Source organism: Oncorhynchus keta, chromosome 14, assembly GCF_023373465.1.
Source record: "Oncorhynchus keta strain PuntledgeMale-10-30-2019 chromosome 14, Oket_V2, whole genome shotgun sequence".
NCBI lineage: Eukaryota > Metazoa > Chordata > Actinopteri > Salmoniformes > Salmonidae > Oncorhynchus > Oncorhynchus keta.
The window spans coordinates 71400029-71407840 of NC_068434.1; the positions used below are offsets into that span (position 1 = coordinate 71400029).

The 7812-nt window shown below is 43.2% G+C and overlaps 1 protein-coding gene across 1 annotated transcript in view; it reads right to left on the reverse strand.

Annotated features, from left to right (window-relative positions):
• LOC118393937 (cytochrome c oxidase subunit 4 isoform 1, mitochondrial) overlaps positions 1 to 7812 on the reverse strand; it is a 32156-nt gene that overhangs the window by 22664 nt on the left and 1680 nt on the right. The gene's annotated exons all lie outside the window — the stretch shown is intronic.

The following is a 7812-nucleotide window of genomic DNA, read 5'->3' on the forward strand; positions in this document are numbered from 1 at the left end:
GTTTATTTATGTCTGAGGAAAAAAACACTTTCAACACACATGATCTAGTACACAGCAAAAGTATAATAGTAGTATTTCTGTCTGTAATAAAGCCCATTTGTGCTGAAAAAAAGAATACTGGTTGAATGGGCATGGCTCACAAGTGGGTGGGCCTATGCCCTCCAAGGCCCACCCAATGCTGCACCCCTCCCCAATCATGTGAAATCCATAGTATATTTAGATCCACCTGCTCTAGATAAATTCAGCGATTGCTTTGCCATTTCTGCTATGAAGCAGTCCAGCTGGATACATGTTTTACTAAGGACTGCTCCATTGACATAACGCAGTCAGTAAGTAAAAGTAAGGAGAACTTTAGAAAATTACTCAAGAAAAGTGAAAGTCACCCAGTAAAATACTACTTCAGTAAAAGTCTAAATGTATTTAGTTTTAAATATACTTAAGTATCAAAAGTAAATGTAATTGCTAAAACATACTTAAGTATTGAAAGTAAAAGTATAAATCATTTAAAATTCCCTATATTAAACATACCAGATGGCACGATTTGTTTTTATTTATTTACGGATAACCAGGAGCACACTCCAACACAGACATCATTTACAAACAAAGCATTTGTGTTTAGTGACTCTGCCAGTTCAGAGGCAGTAGGGATGTCCAGGGATGTTCTCTTGATAAGTGCGTGAACTGGACCATTTTCCTGTCATACTAGCCATTCAAAATGTAACGAGTACTTTTGACTTTCAGGGAAAGTGTGTAGAGTAAAAAGTACATTATTTTCTTTAGGAATGTAGTGAAGTAAAAGTACAAGTTGTCAAAAAGATAAATAGTAAAGTAAAGTACAGATACCCCCAAAAACGACTTAAGTAGTACTTTAAAGTATTTTTACTTAAAGTACTTTACACCATTGGTCGCAGTGAAGTGATATAAATCGATGTGATGATGCAGCCGACCACCAGAGGGAGGTGTTACGAATAACTATGAGTGGTGGATGGAATCAGGCGCAGAGAGCAGGGGTCTGTCGTTTATCAAATTAATTACACCGGTGCAACCGAAAATTATCACGCCAACACACAGGGCGTATATAGGTTGCCAGTCCAAAACAACAGGACAAAACAGACCAGAGAATAAAGATAAGAAAACAAATCACACCATCAAAACCAGAGTAACAAAAAACAAGCCCGCACAAAATACCCAGCGGGCCTAGTGCCCTTAAATACCCTACAAACAAACCCTAATACAAAACAGGTGTACCCAATTAACCCCTAACCAACACAAACGGAAAAGGAATCGATGGCAGCTAATTGGCCGGTGACGACGACCGCCGAGCCCCGCCCGAACAGGAAGAGGCACCCTCTTCAGCGAGGTTCGTGACAGGAGGTCTGTCTCCTGACTTATAAAACGGAGGGAAATCAATAAAATAAGTAATTGTTGGGAAAATTATGATTAAATGACTGAACAAATCATTTTAAATAGAACTGTAACTAAGTAAAACTTATACTCTGTTTTGTTATATCTGATTAACAATATGAGTTCATAAGAAGGGATTGTGAGACACGGACAAGGAGTAATTCAAGTTAATGAACACCATTCCAACTAGGAAGAAAATAATGGGTTGTGGATTAAGTAAACAGATAAGCTAGTTAACCTATGGTTGAACCAACGAAACTGAGCTCTGTGGTTTTTAGATAAGGAAGTGAGTGCATTCCTAGGTTCTCTGTTAATTAGAACTGTCAGCTAAGTGGTGATCGATAATGTTGGGGGGGTATAAAGTTAATTGAGTTATGTTGTGTGACCTGTGTGTGTGTTCATAAGTTAGAATGAACTATTAACCTCACTTTGTCCCGGTCGAGAGGAGGGGATTCTGTTAAGCAATGAAATGACGTCATGTTATTGTATATAAACTGTTGCTCGTGGTTACGTGGCAGCGCGCTCCGAGAATAAATTCTGTTACCTATTATTGAAATGGCTGGTCTCCGTCTATTTTATGCAAACAAGAATCTTACAAATTCTCATAAAATAGATTAAGGGTTTTCAATTAATGAAAACACATTGGCATAATTAAATTGCAGTATCAGTAATGTAAACATATAGACATTTTTGGAAGTAATTCTAATGCCTGATTTCAGGGACTGTCAGTTTAAGAGGTACACCAATTTAAAGGAATAGCTTTAGATACATTTAAATCCCATTGAATGAAAACTCCACGAGAAAATCTGTTGGCCAGCAAGTGGGAGGGTTTTTGAGCATATGTCTGAATACCAACTACTGAGAAGTGCGTAGGAAAGGCGTGAGTCGGAAAGTCTGCATGGGGCCCTTAGAGTGTTTTAAATGTAGTATTTGGTCCCATATTCCTAGCACACAATGACTACATCAAGCTTGTGACTATTAACTTGTTGGATGTATTTGTTTCGGATGTTGTGCCCAATAGAAATGAATGGTAAATAATAGCACTTTTATTGTAAAGTTACATTTATTGTAAATAAGAATATAATATGTTTCTGAACACTTCTATGGTAATGTGGAAGCTACCATGAATACGGATAATCATGAATTAATCGTGAATAATGATGAGTGAAAAAGTTAGAGGGTCAAAGATCATACCCTCAAAACATGCTAACCTCTGATCATGATATGTATGCCTCTGTAGCTTTCTCACTTATACTTATTCACAATTCATTCATGATTATCCATAATCATAGTAGCATCCACATTAATATAGAAATGTTCAGAATCACATTATATTCTTATTTACAATGAAAGTGACTCCAAAAGGACACAATATTATTTACCATTCATTTCTATTAGGCACCACATAATCCAAAACACAACCAAAACAAACTGCAAATGCAGACAACAAGTTTGTAGAGTCACAAGCTTGATGAAGTTATTGTGTGTTAGGAATATGGGACCAAATACTCAACTTGACGAAATTGAATACACCGTAAGTGAATTTCTCAGAATACTTATGACGCCTTCAAATGGGGGTCTAGATACATGAAGTGCTTTAATATCTAAACGGTAAAACAGATATGTATGAAATCAAATAAAAGGCGTCATTCTGTACTGTCACCTTGATCTAAAATCCACAATGCTGGAGTATACAACCAAATGAAAAGTTTTAGCTTCAGTCTATGTCCAAATAACTATGCACAGAACTTTGCCTCAGCGTATGCATTCTTCATAAAATGTCTAGTGTTTCAGTGTTGTCAGTGTAAACTGACATGATTTCAAGTAATAATGTCCTCACAAGAATATGGTTTGCTGCGGGAGAATTACAGCCCTAGATAGCGCTAGTAAGAACAACACACCTGTCCAACTACAGCTAACTAGTATGAGTCTTACTCCCTGGTAAGACCATGGAATAGAATCATACAGGTTTTATTATTAACAATGTTGTGTAGCCTTTCTATTTACTGATAGAATAGAAGTTACACCTCAGGAAGTGCTTTCCATGTGGGAGTGGTCAACCCTGCTGCATGTTGTACAGTTCCTAAGAAACGATTACAGGAGTGGTCAACCCTGCTGCATGTTGCACAGTTCCTAAGAAACGATTACAGGAGTGGTCAACCCTGCTGCATGTTGCACAGTTCCTAAGAAACGATTACAGGAGTGGTCAACCCTGCTGCATGTTGCACAGTTCCTAAGAAACGATTACAGGAGTGGTCAACCCTGCTGCATGTTGCACAGTTCCTAAGAAACGATTACAGGAGTGGTCAACCCTGCTGCATGTTGCACAGTTCCTAAGAAACGATTATAGGAGTGGTCAACCCTGCTGCATGTTGCACAGTTCCTAAGAAACGATTATAGGAGTGGTCAACCCTGCTGCATGTTGCACAGTTCCTAAGAAACGATTACAGGAGTAGTCAACCCTGCTGCATGTTGCACAGTTCCTAAGAAACGATTACAGGAGTAGTCAACCCTGCTGCATGTTGCACAGTTCCTAAGAAACGATTACAGGAGTAGTCAACCCTGCTGCATGTTGCACAGTTCCTAAGAAACGATTACAGGAGTGGTCAACCCTGCTGCATGTTGCACAGTTCCTAAGAAACGATTACAGGAGTGGTCAACCCTGCTGCATGTTGCACAGTTCCTAAGAAACGATTACAGGAGTGGTCAACCCTGCTGCATGTTGCACAGTTCCTAAGAAACGATTATAGGAGTGGTCAACCCTGCTGCATGTTGCACAGTTCCTAAGAAACGATTACAGGAGTGGTCAACCCTGCTGCATGTTGCACAGTTCCTAAGAAACGATTACAGGAGTAGTCAACCCTGCTGCATGTTGCATAGTTCCTAAGAAACGATTACAGGAGTAGTCAACCCTGCTGCATGTTGCATAGTTCCTAAGAAACGATTACAGGAGTGGTCAACCCTGCTGCATGTTGCACAGTTCCTAAGAAACGATTACAGGAGTGGTCAACCCTGCTGCATGTTGCACAGTTCCTAAGAAACGATTACAGGAGTGGTCAACCCTGCTGCATGTTGCACAGTTCCTAAGAAACGATTATAGGAGTGGTCAACCCTGCTGCATGTTGCACAGTTCTAAGAAACGATTATAGGAGTGGTCAACCCTGCTGCATGTTGCATAGTTCCTAAGAAACGATTACAGGAGTGGTCAACCCTGCTGCATGTTGCACAGTTCCTAAGAAACGATTACAGGAGTGGTCAACCCTGCTGCATGTTGCACAGTTCCTAAGAAACGATTACAGGAGTGGTCAACCCTGCTGCATGTTGCACAGTTCCTAAGAAACGATTATAGGAGTGGTCAACCCTGCTGCATGTTGCACAGTTCCTAAGAAACGATTATAGGAGTGGTCAACCCTGCTGCATGTTGCACAGTTCCTAAGAAACGATTACAGGAGTAGTCAACCCTGCTGCATGTTGCACAGTTCCTAAGAAACTATTATAGGAGTGGAGAATTAGATCTCAGCATACTTGAGAAATGTCATCCACCCACACAAAAGTCCTTCCTCTTCCATCTCTGGTTAACCCATGCCATGACTACTGTTGTTCTGGTTGAATTAATCCTAATAAATATGAATTAATGTACAATATATCTTGTCACATTATAGCCTATATAGGGGTTAATATTTAAGTGCGTAGCCTGAATGGTCCCAGAAGCATAGCGATGACTATGTATCCGGGACCATCCCGGACGAGACCATTGTGGCTACGCTTCCGGGCCATTGTGGCTACGCTTCCGGGCCATTCTGGTTACGCTTCCGGGCCATTCTGGCTACGCTTCCGGGCCATTCTGGCTACGCTTCCGGGCCATTCTGGCTACGCTTCCGGGCCATTCGGGTTATGCTTCCGGGCCATTCTGGCTACGCTTCCGGGCCATTCTGGCTACGCTTCCGGGCCATTATGGCTATGCTTCTTGGACCATTATGGCTATATGTGATAACCTCCCCTCATGCAATGCTTTATTATAAAGGTCATATTACTTCACCCTTCCCCCCCACGGTGAGTCAGCCCCAGGTTTTCAGGGCAGAGCCCTGAATGTTCTGAAACTCTGATGATGTTTCTGTTCAGGAAGTATAGACGGGTTGGTTATTTAGCAACACAACCCACGCTTGTCAACTATGGGGCAAAACAGATGGGACTGGCTAATATATTTTATTTTTTTTATTTTTTTTATTTGGCATTTTTTATGATTCTACAGATAACGGATAGAACAGGTAGAGGGCAGAACACACACGGATGCCCTACCAAGTCAAACCCACCCCAACCCCCCATGCTCTAACAGAACACACACGGATCCCCTACCAAGTCAAACCCACCCCAACCCCCATGCTCTAACAGAACACGCACGGATCCCCTACCAAGCCAAACCCACCCCAACCCCCCATGCTCTAACAGAACACACACAGATACCCTACCAAGTCAAACCCACCCCAACCCCCCATGCTCTAACAGAACACACACGGACCCCCTACCAAGTCAAACCCCCCCATGCTCTAACATAACACACACAGATCCCCTACCAAGTCAAACCCACCCCAACCCCCCATGCTCTAACAGAACACACACAGATCCCCTACCAAGTCAAACCCACCCCAAACCCCCCCATGTTCTAACAGAACACACACGGATCCCCTACCAAGTCAACCCCACCCCAACCCCCCATGCTCTAACAGAACACACACAGATCCCCTACCAAGTCAAACCCACCCCACCCCCCATGCTCTAACAGAACACACACAGATCCCCTACCAAGTCAAACCCACCCCAACCCCCATACTCTAACAGGGACCTCCTGTGGTGCCACTCCATAGAACTGTTTAGAGGGACCTCCTGTGGTGCCATTACATATAACTGTTTAGAGGGACCTCCTGTGGTGCCACTCCATAGAACTGTTTAGAGGGACCTCCTGTGGTGCCATTACATATAACTGTTTAGAGGGGCCTCCTGTGGTGCCATTACATAGAACTGTTTAGAGGGACCTCCTGTGGTGCCACTCCATAGAACTGTTTAGAAGGACCTCCTGTGGTGCCACTCCATAGAACTGTTTAGAAGGACCTCCTGTGGTGCCACTCCATAGAACTGTTTAGAGGGACCTCCTGTGGTGCCACTCCATAGAACTGTTTAGAGGGGCCTCCTGTGATACCATTCCATAAAACTGTTTAGAGGGACCTCCTGTGATACCGTTCCATAAAACTGTTTAGAGGGTCCTCCTGTGATACCATTCCATAGCAAGCAAATGTTTTGCCATATTAGCATAGATGTGGCAACAGTCAAAACACCTCAAAACAAGTTATGGTATCAAGAACAAGATAAAACTAGCTGAAACAAGACACCTACGATTCCCCACAAGGCAGTTTCTTGTCATTGTTGCGAAACAATCAGGCAACAACACATGGACTTCTGCCCCATTGAAGCGTGCACATCGTTTTCGTGACATTGTCAGCTAACCTTATATCGACACAGGGCTAGACCCAGATGCAGACACAGGAGGCAGATGGTTTGAGTCTCTGATGTTTATTGAAATAAAAGGGGCAGGCAATAGGCAGGTCAGGGACAGGCAGAAGTTCATAAACCAGGTTAGAGTCTGAAAGTTACAGTGGGGGCAGGCAGGCTCGAGGTCAAGGCAGGGTGAACGGTCAGGCAGGCGGGCTCAGTGTCAGGGAGGCGGGCTCAGTGTCAGGGAGGCGGGCTCAGTGTCAGGGCAGGCAGAACGGGTCAGGCAGGCGGGCTCAGTGTCAGGACAGGGAGAACGGTCAGGCAGGTGGGCTCAGTGTCAGGACAGGGTGAACGGTCAGGCAGGTGGGCTCAGTGTCAGGACAGGGTGAACGGTCAGGCAGGTGGGCTCAGTGTCAGGGCAGGCGGAACGGGTCAGAACCGGGAAGGCTAGAAAAACAGAGACTTGGAAAACAGGACCACGGAAAAACATGCTGGTAAGCTTGACAAGACAAGACAAACTGGTAACAGAGAGGGGTGGAGACAAGCACAAAGACAGGTGAAACAGGTCAGGGTGTGCCAAACCTGGCTATAGAGATATCTGTAGGTCTACACTACTGCCTCATTAAAACTAAATGTATTCATTAAAATAACCAGTCACACTTTACTGTATTGTTTTCCACAAATGCATGTACTACAGTTACGTATGAAGACAGACTACTGTGTAATGAGGTATGATGTTTTGGTAATAGGAAGTACCAAGAACGAGAAGTAGAACCTTGTCTTAGAGAGCAAACTGAACGATAATTTATAGCTAATGCTATCTGGCTATGGGATACTCCTCTTTCAAGTAAAAGGCCCTTTGTGAAGTTTCTAAGATCTGTGGTTCGTCATTCTGAGTTGAGAAGGGTGTATCTTGGC